The following is a 15,062-nucleotide window of genomic DNA, read 5'->3' as shown; positions in this document are numbered from 1 at the left end:
GCGCCGACCTGCTCCTGGGCCTCCTGCAGCACCCTCCGTCCCCGGCCGCGTACGCCCTTGAGCAACTCCTAAGCCCGGAACCTCCAACCCCGGGCGCCGACTCCGCGGACCTGCTGCTCGGTTCCCTCCCAGAACTGCCAGCCCCGGCACCCGAGTGGGTGTACGGAACGCCCCCTTTTGACTGGTTCGCAAAGTATGAGGACCAGCAACAACTTCCTCTAGTCGTCACACCAGCATCCCCGGCTGCCCACCAAGGAGGAGAGGAATTTAGGTGGGACAACCGGGGGGGGGACCTGATAGGGTTCCCGCAGGAGACCCAAGCTTAAGCTCTGCAGAGGGAGGAGTTCTGCAGACAGGAGCTCCTGCAGCTGGCAAAGGAACGGCGCACCCGGCGGGTGCACTGGGAATAAATGGAGGCCAGGAACAAGGCGGCCAAAGCCCACATCCGTCAAGCAGAGTCCGTCCGGCCTAGTCCCCGTGCGGAGGAACTAATAGTAAAGTTCGATCTAGAAGCCGGATGGGGCTTTATCCGTGATCCGCAGTTCAACAGAGACATTTTTGTCAATCGGCGGGATGTCGAGCCCCACCTGGAACAGGGCCATCCCGACCTAAATCTCTACCCCGGTGACCGTGTCACCTACACCAGGCACCACGGGGAATGCGGGTGGTATGCCCTCCAAGTGTATCATGTGGTCGAGGAGGAGGACATGCCCCTGCAGCCTGCGGCTGATGACCTGGCTCGGTCAGTCGGCAAGAACCAGGCATATGCCCGGCGGGGACACCACTACTGAGTAAGAGTGAGTGGACACTGTGTACAATAGTTACCCGTAAGAGTACAGTAAGGAAAATGTAAAATTTGTTTATGTGCGTGAACTGAAGATAATATGTGCGTTTAGTTACCCGTGAGGGTATAGAGACTGTAGGTTATGGACGGTGAATAACCGAGAAACTGTTCATTGTAAATACTTGCACTTATTAAAGTGACCCCTATTGGTTTTATATCAAAAGACCACTGAACAAAAACCCTTTTGGCGTGGCCGAAGACGTGGTCCAACACATGGATCACTTATGCCCTGTAGCCACGCCCAGGGCCTACGTTTAGGGTTTTCCGACGGGTCCCTCATGCTGCTCGTGTTGCACCTTCACCAGTGAGATGGACACCTGGTTATGGGACTCGCTGTAACTTTGAGAAGAATGTATTATAAGTATAAAGAAAAATGTTATTTAAAAAGTCTTATAATGTTTTGATAAATGTAACCAGTAACGTTTAAGAAAAAGTTGTTTATTATCTTATATGTGAATGCATTCTAAAAATTGCATGTCTGTAATATACCGTGTTTTGCTCTGTTCCAGCCGGCGGACATGCTGTGTTTTGCCGGGGGGGAATGTGACACCCCTGAGGGTTCAGTTGCCACAGAGGTACTGCACCTCACCCAGAGGTGTGGCATTTCCTTCTCTCAGGTAAGGATGAAGTGCTGCCCGGGAGCCCAACAGCTGCACTCAACACTACACTACTCCAGGCCGGCTGGAAGGGCATTATGCACTTCTTCTGCTGCCCTGTCCCTGGCTGGAGTGGGGGGAACCTGTAGTGGGTGTGGGTGGAGGATGAAGAGCAGGGGAGCACTTGAATAGGAGGTATATATAAAGGGGAGCCATCTTAGAGAAGAGAGTTAGTCAGTAAGAGTGAGAGAGAAGAGGAGAGGAGCAGAGTCTCTTCAGGAGCTCTGCTCCAGAGTGGGGCCTAGTAAGAGTGGCCCAGGAGTAAGAGAGGAGTCAGGGAGGAAGGCTCCAGGAACAGAAGGGATCCCAGGGGGTACGGTGAGTGCAGGACGGCACCCGTACGCCCGAATCTGCCAAGTGTCAGAGGGATCAGGCCGCAAGAAGGGAACCGGTCCCTGGGCTAGCCGAGTTACTCCAGGTCTCGGCTGGAAAACCGGAGGCTTCTGCACTTTCAAGGTGCAGTTGCCACAACCGCACCTAAGCCGCCGTGAAGGGCACCAAGTCAGGTCCGGGAACTCCAAGTTGCCCAGAGGGATCTCAGGGTACCCGATCGGGACTTTGTGTGGCGGGGCGCAGGGCAAGAGGGAGAAGACCCAGCGTGGGAAGTCGGCTAAGGAAGGAACATAAAGAAAGGGGGTCTCCCCTTCTGATATACTTGAGGGAGTGCTGAACCAGTACAGTGCACCTGGGGAACCTAAAGAGCTGTGAGTAAACTCGGATGACTGCACCCCACTGTTTCTGTCAGTTATTTCTACCACACTATCTCTCCCGCACTACAACGCCCAGCATCACCATCTGCACCTACACTGCACCGGGGGCCCGCTCCGCCTGTGGGGAGCAGAAACATCCCAGCTGCCATCCCATCACCCCCGGAGGTCTGCAGCAGCGCTGGTACCCATTACCAGGAGCCACAGGTGGCATCACGAGACAAAGCTGTTAACAAAACCGCTTTTAAAGAGTGATCCCAGGGTACGGGCCCGGGAGCCGACTGCTGTGACATCCCACAGAAGGTCAAGGCCCGGGTACCGAGTAACCCCCGTATCCCCCTGGGCGTGTCACATGCATGATCCATCGTGCATGCACTCCACACGCTCTGACATAGACACATAGCAAAGCTGAAATAAAATAAATTAAAAAAAAGATATTCATTTATTCATTTCTTTGCTTTAATAAATGATGGTCCTTCTGAGGTGGGTTTTCAGGCTCCTGGTAACATCCTTCAAGTGCAGCCCTGCTTTTATTTCTCTTTCAAGGGCCCTGTCCAGATTCACTGCGAAGATTGGAAACATTCGTTATGCTAAGGCCACATATGGATAGTTTTCTATGATAATTTGTTATGTGTGTTTTTATTTCCCTGCTTGTCATGCTGAGACATATCATATATAAAGCTTTATGTGAATGTAAGGGGATGAATGAGTGAGAACACACACATAGTAATGCCAAAACCGAATGTCTATAAATGAATATCGCCATCTGCTGACCAAAGATGATAAGAAAGGAGAAGGCAGAGAGAGCTACATTAGTAGGAACAAAAGAGTGAAGTGCACGTCACATGAGGGAAGAGATTGGAGGAGACACCAGGTCAGGTGACAGTTGTGGTGCAGTTAATAATTATTAAAGGCTCGGAAAGGCCGAGAAGGGGAGGATTCAGTGCCTTGACCTGTAGCAGGATGGTCATGTGAGCAGCGGAGTTGGCTTATAACCGCCATTATAAGTGACCAGACCCGAGTGAAGACCTGAGAGACCAGACCCGAGTGAAGACCTAAGAGACCAGACCCGGAGACAAGAGACCCGATTTGGCCAATCTGAGTCGTGAGAGCAGAGCCAGAACCGGGAGAGGTGACCTGGATGCCGGAGAGAGATATTCATATGAGCCGCAACCCCCTGGTGCAAATGTACGGTACAGAGGGGGGTAAAAAAGGATCGAGGCCATGCTTCAGGAAAAGGAGGAGGCCAGCATTTCGGGTGTGCTTGTGTCCTAAAGGAGAGTAACGTAGACTCCCAATAGGGCCTGTACAGCACTTCGTATTGTTTGAAGAGTGGTGACATGTCCATTAGTGACAGTGACGCACCCTAGGTCGAGGGATTAGGACCGAGACGTTACTGACGATAATAGTTGCTTGCTTGTGACTATAGAGCAGCAGGATGTAAATAATATTGCATAAATACCCTGTTTTAGCTTTATTATCATGTTCTTAACTTGCTATAATTCACTGCATTGTCACTGTTCATTTTTTCACATCGGATATCGTGCCATAGGCACTAAGCACAGGTATGTTGGTGTTAATCAAATAAATAGTTGTTGGTTAAGTACCATTCTCTCATTCTCTGTGCCGTTGCATCTGTGTACCTGTCAACATGAATACTTCTCGCCATCTATACTGATTTACGTTTTTTTTTTACAAATGTTTACTTGAAACGGCTTCTTCTTTGTCTCTACTTCTCAGCACTGAGATTACCAAATAGATAAACATGGACACCCAAGAAGAAGATTGTATGATTATGTTGCAAATTAGCAACATCTGAATGTGGCACATATTTGGCAAGAAACTACATCAGGAAAATATGTGGGGCATTTTTAGTATTATGATACATTCTTTTAAACTCCTAATTTATACAGTATGTTTGTAAAACTCGGCCCTTCTCACATCTCAGTTAGGTGATAGAAATAGATATTGAAAGATTTTTAAAGCTTTAGGGGAGGGGCTTTATCTTGTGCTCTGCTTATGTATTCCTATGTCTGCCTTTTGACAGGTCACTGTGCTTTCAGTGACTTGCCTCCTATTTTAAGAGCTGCCAGTGTAATTGCCAGCGGTGCCATATTTCTGCAGCCAAATTCTTTTTCCTCCAGTAAAATGGCGCTGCTAGTGGCAATAGATGCTACTGCGCACGCGCGGGCGCCATTTTACTGGAGGAAAAAGAAATTTGCCTGCAGAAATATGGCACCGCTGGCCGCGCATGCGCAGTAGAATCTCTCAGCAAGCGAGAGATACTACTATGCGCGCGTGGGCGGCAGGGCTGTTTTGCTGCAGGCAAATTTCTTGATTTCTACCACAATTACACATGCAGTATTGGAAATTGTATGACCTGTCAGAAGCCATACAGTGGAATACATAAGCAGAGCACAAGATAAAGCCCCTCCCCAAAAGCTGCCCCGAAGCACGAGCATATCATTATCTCAGGAATGAAAATAAAGATTATAAAAGAACCACAGCACGGATTTCATCAACAAAGGTATCATATTAATCAGTGTAATGGTGCCCACCTGACAGTGTATGTGGTTTACTTAGCTCAATTCTGCTGACAGGTGCGCTTTAAGTATTTATTTGTACAGGAAACATGCATATTGGTACTGTGGTTTTAAATTTTTCTGCATTTACAATATAGTAGATCATTGCACCTTGGACCATGTATAAAATAATAATTACCACAAACATAACATGTGAAATTAGGGCTAGTGTTAGGATTGGAACTAGGTGGAGGGTTAGTCCTAGGGTTAGGCTGAAAAGTAAAAAAAAAGTTTAAAGTTGTTATAATTGTTTTATTTTATGTTGTCTTTTTGTTTCACAATGTAAGGTACAATTTACAGCACAGAGCTGGGATTCACACCAATTGTCAGTATAGGGAACTTTTCTCCCCATTAGAATGGAGTGGCATCTGACCTGCCTCTCCATCTTGTGGATAAACATTGTTGCTTCTGTAGATCAGTGCAGGTCCTAACGGTCAGACCCTCACTGATCAGTAAGTTTTCACTTATCCCATAACTTATTTTCACTGGACAACACCTTTAAATATGCACATAAGTAAAATCAATTTTGAGCCTTTATTGCGGTCTTTGAGCAGACGTTATCAGCATTTATGCTGGTGATACAAATCACCAATAGAGAAGGCTTCATTGGTAACTTTCAGGTGAGATATTCCTGCTCGTTGGTCCATAACGATAGTCATTCTGGTTTGACAAGAAGAGAGACTGTTTATGTGCTTGAACATATCTGGCGAATCTATGCACATATGTCTGATTGAGAGTACATTAGATTTCACTTGGCTGTGAAGTTCTAAGTATGTTTTGTAGCTGCTGTCGTAATATGATGCATGCACTTGTTATTTAATGGTTGCACCCATGTATGAGGCAAAGGGAAGTGTTGCTGTTATTTTATGGGTGAAATTCTAACTATCTAATAATTTTACAATACCATTGTGCTACATAATTATTCATTATTTGTACTGTCTGTGAAGGGAGTTTTCTCCCAATAGCCGATGACATATAGGGGTGTTACTCTAAACTGAATGTGCTACATAAACAAGTGTTTGCACTTAAGGGCTTCATAATAAGTGAACTGGTTTTATAGCTGCAGATGTGATCTTTTACTTGTCTTTTAAAGGGAATCTGTTACCAGGTTGTTGTCTTCTGATCTGAGAGTAACATAAGGTAGACACAAAAACCCTGAATCCAGTGATGTGATACTTACTGGGTTGCTTGCTGTAGTTTTTGTACAATCCCAGTTTAATCAGCAGGAGATTATTATCTCTAGAACACTTGTAAATCTGCTCCCATGTGTGTCACCCAGGGGAATGTAGGGGACTCGGTACCCGGGCCTTTTACCTTGTTTAGGAGGTCACGGCAGTCGGCTCCCGGGCCCGTACTCTGGGTCTCTCTTTAAAAAGGGGTTTTAGTATACAGTTTGTCTTGTGATGCCACCTGTGGTTTCCGGTAATGGTTACCGGCGCTGCTGCAGACCTCTGGGGGTGATGGGATGGCAGCTGGGATGTTCTTGCTCCCCACAGGCGGAGCGGGCCCCCGGGGCAGTGTAGGTGCAGATGGTGGTGATGCTGGGGCTTGTAGTGCAGGAGAGATGGCGCAGCAGGAGTAACTGACAGAGACAGGGGATTCACTTCAGTACCTTTACTGGTGCGGATGTCAGGTATGGTCCAGGGTACTCGGTAGGAAGGGTGCACTTCAGGACTTCTCCCCAGTGAAGTGGGTATAAGGCCTCCTGGTTCGTGTCTCCCTCTCTCTAAGCTCCTGGCCAGCCTGCAACTGGGCCTAGCTTCTGTGTCGTGCTGATCCTTCACCTGTCGTTTGGTAATAGGACCTTTTTCTGGCAACCACTATCCCTGGAAGTCAGGGCCTTCGTGGTTCCTAGTCCTGTCAAGGGTTTAGCTTCAGGTCGACCAGGGACTTGTAGTCCTCCTGGTATGCCGGTGATCCCTACTGGGTATAAAGGACCCTGTAGGCGCGGACCCGGTGTCCGGTTTGTGTCTTGGGGTGAGCTTATGATGCTCCTCTGCCCCCTCAACTCCTCTCTCCTTTCCTCTTTGCCTCCGGCCACACTCGGGGCCCTCAATACAGCAGCAGACGTGCTGCGTCTTCACTGCAGTCAGAGGCAGCACACTCTCTGAACTACTCACTCTGACTCAACTGCCTGGCTCCACCCTCCATATATATATCCCTATCAGGGCTCCCTCTGGTGGTATGAGGTGGAAGGGTGGAGGTGTTTGTTTGTAATGAGGGCCTCTTGTGGAGAAGTCCATCCATGCACCCTTTTGGGTCCTGTGGTACCTGTGAACAGCAGGGTGCCACATTCCCCCCTAGCACAATTCAGTACTCCTGGACTGAAGCATTTTGTAACAGGTTACAACAATAACAATAATTATAATATCAATAACAATAATAAAGTTACAGTATGTCCCGTAACCAGGTGTCCATTTCACCGATGAAAGTGCAAAATGAGTAACATGAGGGACTCGCCTGAAAACCCTCAACGTAGGCCCTGGGCGTGGCTACAGGGCATAAGTGTTCCAGGTGCTGGACCATGTCTTCGGCCACGCCAAACGTATTTTTGTTCAGTGGTCAAATAAGGGGCACTTTTGATGAGTGCAACTATTTACAAGAAAAGTTTTTGGCTGCTCACAGTCCTCAGCCTACAAGTCTCTGTACCCTGACGGGCAACTAAATGAACACGTATTATTTTCAGTTTACACAATAAACAATAGGCAATACCCAACTGGGTAACTATTTATACTTCAGGCATTTTGTATTTTAATCCCTAAACCTGGCAGGGATTTGGCCTTGTGTGCTGCGTGTTGACCTTCGTAGCACTGGGGTGATACTGGTGTCTGTGCATGCACTCTCTGCTAACCTATCAGATGTACGTGCTGGTAGATTATAAAACTGCCTCAATCTCTCTATGGGACTGGCATGTGCACTGATTACTGGGCCTTCAGGCTCTGCTTCAACGGGTGATCCTCCTCTGAGTGGGGACTCTTCCTGTTCCTGAGCAGGTTCCTCTAGGGCGCTCACAGGTTCTTCTTGTGGTTGATAGAAGTGTATTACTGGTATAATCACTGCTCCATCAAGTTGAGGCCAGTCCGCAGGGAAATCTTCTAGAACTGTGTGAAGCACATCTTCCTTGGGTTCTTCCGGTGCTATAGAAGGTACTTCTTCCTCCGTTGTCTTCAGTAGACCTGGGCACACTTTCAAGTGGTCTCTTGAGACTGTTGCGGTTGTCTTACCTACATCCTTACTAATCAGGCAGGTTTTACTGTTGTCAAATCTGGAGTTTAGCACAGTGTAGGGCTCTCTTTCCCACTGGTCATCGAGCTTGTGACCTCTTCTTTTCCGGTTTAGCAATATCTCTCCAGGTGCCAAGGGTTCTGCTGGTGCATGTTTGTTATACTGCTCTTCCTGTCTTTCCCTCACCTTGTTTAGACTGTCTTCGACACAGGCCTGTACCTTCCTGTACTGCTCTTGCCGACTTATGTCCCAATTTTCAGTGGACGTATCGGCAGCAGGTTCTACCACTCCGAGCTCCAGGTCCATGGGCAATTTTCCAGGTCTTGCTCTCATAAGGTACGCTGGGGTACAATTTGTAGAACTCACGGGTATGTGGTTATACAGGTCCACTAGGTCAGGTAGCTTTTCTGGCCACTGGTTCCTTTCTTCCAAAGGTAGGGTTTTCAACAGGTCTATAATGATGTTGTTCATTTTCTCGCACATACCGTAGGTTTGCGGATGATATGGCGTAGTCCGGATCTTCTTGCAACCATACAGGTGGCAGAATTCCTTGAATAGCTCAGCTTCGAAAGCAGGGCCTTGATCGCTGAGCACCTTTTCCGGATATCCATGGGGTCTGCAGAAGTAGGCTTGGAACATTCTTGCTGCAGTTTCTGCTGTCAGGTCCTTGACAGGGGCTACCACCAGGAACCGGGAATAGTGATCCACCATGGTCAGGGCATAGGAGTAGCCTGATCTGCTGGGTGACAGTTTGACATGATCCAGAGCGACAATCTCCAGGGGTTGGGTTGTTTTGATGGACTGCAAGGGTGCTTTCTGGCTGCCGTAGTCTTTTCTTCTGAGGCTACAGGGCCCACAATTCCGGCACCACCTTTCTATGGAGCTCCGCATTCCAACCCAATAGAACCGGTCCTTCAGTGGGGTTTCCAGCTTCTTCCAGCCAAAGTGACCTGCTTGATCGTGGTAGGCCTCTAACACCATCTGGATATCTGTCCTGGGTACAACAATCTGCTACACCATTTCATGGGTCTTGGGGTTGACATACCTTCTGCACAGCTTCTCTCTGTAGATGAACAGCCAGCTTCTCTCATTCCACAGGTTTTTGGCTTGTGGGGGAGCATCCTTCTCCAGATGAGAACCTTCTTGGGTTATCAGTCTTTTGATGAGGCTGACAACCAGGTCACTGTCCTGGGTCTCCTTCCAGCTGTGATGAGGTAGAGGGTTTGGCGTCCTACCATGACATCTTCTGGAGGCGTGTTGCTCGTGGACCACTCCGCTTCTGTGGAAAGCAGGTAGTTCAATTTCTTCGAGATCATCCACTTCATCCTCGGAGTCCGACTGGTGGGGCATCCTTAACAGGGCATCTGCATTGGTGTTCTTGTGACCTGCCCGGTACTTGATTGTGAACGGATAATTCAACAGTCTGGACACCCAACCCTGTTCCATAGCTCCCAACCTGGCTGTCTCCAGGTGTGTCAAGGGATTATTGTCAGTAAAAGCTGTGAATTTAGTTGAGGCTAGGTAATGCTTGAATCTTTCAGTGATAGCCCAGTGATAGCCCAGACCAAGGCCAGGAACTCCAGCTTGAAGGAACTGTAATTCTCCGGGTTCCTCTCAGTGGGGCGAAGCTTCCTACTGGCATATGCAATTACCTTTTCTCTGCCGTTTTGCTTCTGGGACAACACAGCTCCCAGTCCCTCGTTGCTGGCGTCGGTGTACAACAGGAAAGGCTGGCTGTAGTCAGGGTAAGCCAGGATTTCTTCACCAGTTAGTACTTCCTTCATTGATGCAAAGGACTCAGTCTGCTCTTTGCCCCACTGGAATGGGGGACTTTTTCCTCTTTTGGACTGTCATACCAAGAGATCTTGTAGAGGTGCTACCTTTTTGGCATAGTCCTTTATGAACCTCCTGTAGTACCCGACCAGTCCCAGGAATTGCCGTACTTCTTTGATGCTTCTCGGTTCAGGCCACTTCTGGATAGCAGTGGCCTTCTCCGGATCTGGTGCTACTCTGAGCTGACTATGTGTCCCAGGTACTGAACCTTCTGCTTGAGCAAGTGGCTTTTTGATAATGTGCTGGTGGTATGGGTGTGTAACGCTCTTTAATGGGTGGATGGTTACCCGTGGGTATGTGGTGTTGTACCCCTTTAACTCTTCCAAAATCAAGTGGGTGTTTACTAAACACTTCATATTCCTGAACCACTCTGTAAACACCGTGTTTCTGATGGACAGGGGTGGCGTCAGTCCCAACATGGAGCTGTTGACACCAATCCTCCAGCTGAGCTTCGGAGTCATTGTCCTCCACTGTATCTGGTGGGGTCAAGGATTCCACTGTGTGTATGGATTCACAGTATACAATCTGGCAACAGTGGCGTATCTTGGCAATTTAACTTCCTCCTCCCCACAATTTAGGAGACGTACAGGTACCCTCCCATTGCGTACATCAACTACCCCTCTAGCAGTTAGGAGTGTAGGTCTGTGCTCTGAGCTAATGGGCTCCACTACCGCCTGGTAGTTCTGTCCCTTGAGACCTATTGCTGCCCTACACCAAATCAGCATCTCACTCATTGGGGAAATCCCAATGGGTATCAGGTCTGTCACCCGTACATTACCAATCTCACCACCTGTTAGTGTGGCGCCCCGAGGGTTCGGTTGCCACAGGGGTATTGCTCCTCAACCAGAGGTGTGATATTCCACTCCCAGGTAAGGATGGAGTGTGGACCAGGACTCAGTTAGCTGCATACACACGCTCTCCCCATTTCCGGGGGACAGCTTGACGGTGCTCCCATTTTTGCAGGCACAACTGACTATGTCCCTGGCTGGAGTGGGGAGGGGGGAGAGAACCCAGTGATGTAGGAGCAGTAGGGGACGGTTTCTGGAGCATAGGAAGGAGCTCATTGGGTGCAGGTCACCTGAGCTCAGACACAGAGAGGTAGATAAAAGGTGGGAGCCATCTTAAGTCAGAAGAGAGTGGGAGAGTTCAGTTCTCAGAAGTAGTTCAGCCAGAGAGAGATGACAGGGAGCTGTGGCTCAGCCTGAGCTCAGCTCCACGAGGCAGGCCTGGAGAGAAGGCCGGGGCCAGAGAGGAGAAGAGGAGAAGGAGAAGGAAGGAAAGAGGAGAGACAGAGGAGTAGAAAGGCTCCAGAAGCAAGAAGGCAGAAAGGACCCTAAGAGAGCAGAACGGACAGCAACCGTTGCAAGCCTGCGTTATATCGGGTGAAGGGTGAGTCCGTGGAAGGGTACCGGATTCCCAAGTTGGTGGAGGTAAATCATCCCTCAGCCAAGAACCGGAGGTCGTGATCATTTATTGGTGCGACCCCTTGCTACACCCGCTAGGAAGGCACTACATAGGGTCAGGGAAACTGGCGCCAAGTTTTACCAGAGAAGGCCCGAGGCAGCCGGACAGAAGCGTGGTCACTGGTGGGGCACGAGAGGCCAGAGAAGGGATAGAAGGGGGTCCTGTACCACACTCCTGAGTTGCCTGGGGGTTGACCGAGCCCCTCGCCTGGTGGACGCAGCACGGCTTGGGCAGTAATTGCTGACAGAGGTGACTTGGATATCAACTGTGAGTAAAAGGCCTGAACTGCACCATTGGACTCTGTGTGATTTATGCTGCGCCTGCACCATCACCCCCAGCATCCACCTACATTGCCCTGAGGCTACACTCTTCCCGTGGGGAGTTATCCTATCCCTATGCTGCACACCAACACCAGCCTCAGCGGTCTGCCTTGCAGCGGCGGTCATCCCTGACCGCAATCCATGGGTGGCGTAGTCGGACATCCAAAACACTGATAAATAGACTGCCACAATTTGGTCTGACCACCCTGAGCCACGGGATCGGGTTGCCACTACTACTCCCAGCATCGCACAGAACCCCGGTTCCGGGTGCCCCACGGCCCAGGGGGCGAGTCATTAGCTTTACCTGTTGCTGGCACATGAGGGCTCGAATTTCTTTCTGGAGCACCTTCCTCTGCCCTAGTTTGGCAGTGTCAGCAATCTGTTGGAGTAAAAACAACACTTCTCCCAAACAGTTACCAACAATATTTGTACCAAGTATCATATACGGATTGGTATCACCAGGATTAGATTCTATGACAATTAGTCCTTGGTCCTTTAGTTCCACTCTCCCCACCTTCACTGTCACGTCCTTAACCCCTACTAGGTTAAGAGGAAGGCCGTTAGAGGCATACACAGAGATGTTCGGGGCTGGCGGGTGGAGTTCTTCTATGGACCAGTACCTTTTGTAGAGGACATCAGGTATGATGGTTACCTGTGAGCCGGTGTCCAGTAATGCAGGTGTTGCTATGCCGTCCAGCACGATGGACAGGAAAGGCCTTCCTCCTACAAACCGGTCGTACCAGCTTGATGGGCCTGGTTGATCTACTCCTGGGTGTCGGCCCTAGGCCCCAGGGTTTGCCCGTTTAAAGGACAGTTCCGCGCGGTGTGGCCTGCCTTGTGGCAACGGTAGCAGATGAATTCTCCTGGAGGGCGACGTTGGTCGTTGGTCCTCACACGGGGTGTTGTTGTCCTCCTACAGTGTGGCGTTGTCCTTCTTCTTCTCCTCATCCAGGGGACATCCTCAGGACTGTCGGCGAGTAGGATCCTTCCCTCTGGCTCGGGCTCCATCTGTAGCTGCAGGGTGCTCAGGACAGTGGTCAGGGTTTTACTTAGCTGACGCACTTCAGAGCGCAGGCTGTCCAGCTCGCTAGGGGGCACTGTTTGCATCTTTGTTTCAGCCGTTAATGAAGGAGCAGTGGGTGCTGCAGGCAATGGGGTGGCCCCACCCTGGTAACGCTGAATAGCAGTATCTGTTGGTTCCAGGGGCTGCAGACCCTTAATAACCATGTCCTTCAGGGCGTCAAAGGTGGCATTTGGATGATCTAAGGCCCACCACCATACGGTTCTGCTCTCCTCCTGGGACCTCAACGCCCGGATGAACTGTTCTGTCAGCATTTTGTCCTCACCATGTATGCTGGCTGGAGTAACCTGTTTCAGGGCCCGCAAGGCTTCCTGTAAGCGCCAGGCGTAGTCCTGGATACTGTCCTCAGGTTTCTAGGTACAGTGGTAGAGCCTCATCCGGAGATCTGTCTCAGTGCGGTTTTCAAAGACAGTTTGCAGTCTCTTAAAGATAATGGATACTGATTCCTGGTCTGCGGCTGGCCAGGTTTCAACTTCCCGCTCTGCGGCACCAGTCAATTGTCCCAGCACAACAGCGGCTCTCTGTTTACCAGTCATTGAGTACATTTCCAGCACACCGCATATTTTCCTTTTGAATCCAGACAGGGTGTCTGGTTTGCCGTCATACTGGGGAAGCCATTTTGCTCCAGGGATATACGGCAGGGCCATGGGTATCAACGGAGTCACGACCCCTGCTGGTGGGGCGGCCGCTGCGGCCTGAGCAGCGCCGGGCGCAAGTTGAGCATCAGGAGCGTTAACCGGTGCTCCGGCGTTTTGCTGGTCATCGGCCATGGTTGCGCCCCCCTAGTGAACCGTAGCCTACCTCCTTTACTTTTGATCGGGTAGGCCGCAGCTCCGCAGGCGATGGTCTCCTTCCAGGACCTGACGCCTCCTGGTGCTGCGTCAGAGTGCGAGGCGGGGCTTGAGTTTCGCGCGCTTCCAGCAGTCACGCCTCTCCGATTTCCACGGTTGCGTCCCTCTTCTTCACGCGCGGCAACGCGGTAATGGCGGCGATGTTCACCACAGTTAAAACACAGTTCAATTACTTCACACAGTACCCGGTGGCAACGGGCACGAAATCCTGTTCGTGACACCAGGAAAGAGAGATGTGTCACCCAGGGGAATATAGGGGACTCGATTCCCGGGTCTTTTACCTTGTTTAGGAGGTCACGGCAGTCGGCTCCCGGGCCCATACTCTGGGTCTCTCTTTAAAAAGGGGTTTTAGTATACAGTTTGTCTCGTGACGCCACCTGTGGTTTCCGGTAATGGTTACCGGCGCTGCTGCAGACCTCCGGGGGTGATGGGATGGCAGCTGGGATGTTCCTGCCCCCCACAGGCGGAGTGGGCCCCCGGGGCAGTGTAGGTGCAGATGGTGGTGATGCTGGGGCTTGTAGTGCAGGAGAGATGGCGCAGCAGGAGTAACTGACAGAGACAGGGGATTCACTTCAGTACCTTTACTGGTGCGGATGTCAGGTACGGTCCAGGGTACTCGGTAGGAAGGGTGCACTTCAGGACTTCTCCCCAGTGAGCGGGTATAAGACCTCCTGGTCCGTGTCTCCCTCTCTCTAAGCTCCTGGCCAGCCTGCAACTGGGCCTAGCTTCTGTGTCGTGCTGATCCTTCACCTGTCGTTTGGTAATAGGACCTTTTTCTGGCAACCAATATCCCTGGACGCCGGGGCCTTCGTGGTTCCTAGTCCTGTCAAGGGTTTACCTTCAGGTCGACCAGGGACTTGTAGTCCTCCTGGTATGCCGGTGATCCCTACTGGTATAAAGGACCCTGTAGGCGTGGACCCGGTGTCCGGTTTGTGTCTTGGGGTGAGCCTATGATGCTCCTCTGCCCCCTCAACTCCTCTCTCCTCTCCTCTTTGCCTCCGGCCACACTCGGGGCCCTCAATACAGCAGCAGACGTGCTGCGTCTTCACTACTCTCAGTGGCAGCACACGCTCTGAACTACTCACTCTGACTCAACTGCCTGCCTCCACCCTCCATATATATATCCCTATCAGGGCTCCCTCTGGTGGTATGAGGTGGAAGGCTGGAGGTGTTTGTTTGTAATGAGGGCCTCTTGTGGAGAAGTCCATCCATGCACCCTTTTGGGTCCTGTGGTATTTGTGAACAGCAGGGTGCCACAATCCCCCCTAGTACAATTCAGTACTCCTGGACTGAAGCATTTTGTAACAGGTTACAACAATAACAATAATTATAATATCAATAACAATAATAAAGTTACAGTATGTCCCGTAACCAGGTGTCCATTTCACCGATGAAAGTGCAAAATGAGTAACATGAGGGACCCGCCTGAAAACCCTCAACGTAGGCCCTGGGCGTGGCTACAGGGCATAATTGTTCCAGGTGCTGGACCACATCTTTGG

The sequence above is a fragment of the Phyllobates terribilis genome, unplaced genomic scaffold (genome assembly GCF_046119375.1).
Source record: "Phyllobates terribilis strain yellow unplaced genomic scaffold, ASM4611937v1 Scaffold_1__5_contigs__length_1240528914, whole genome shotgun sequence".
NCBI classification, from domain to species: Eukaryota; Metazoa; Chordata; class Amphibia; order Anura; family Dendrobatidae; genus Phyllobates; species Phyllobates terribilis.
Note: the sequence above shows the minus strand (reverse complement) of the source record.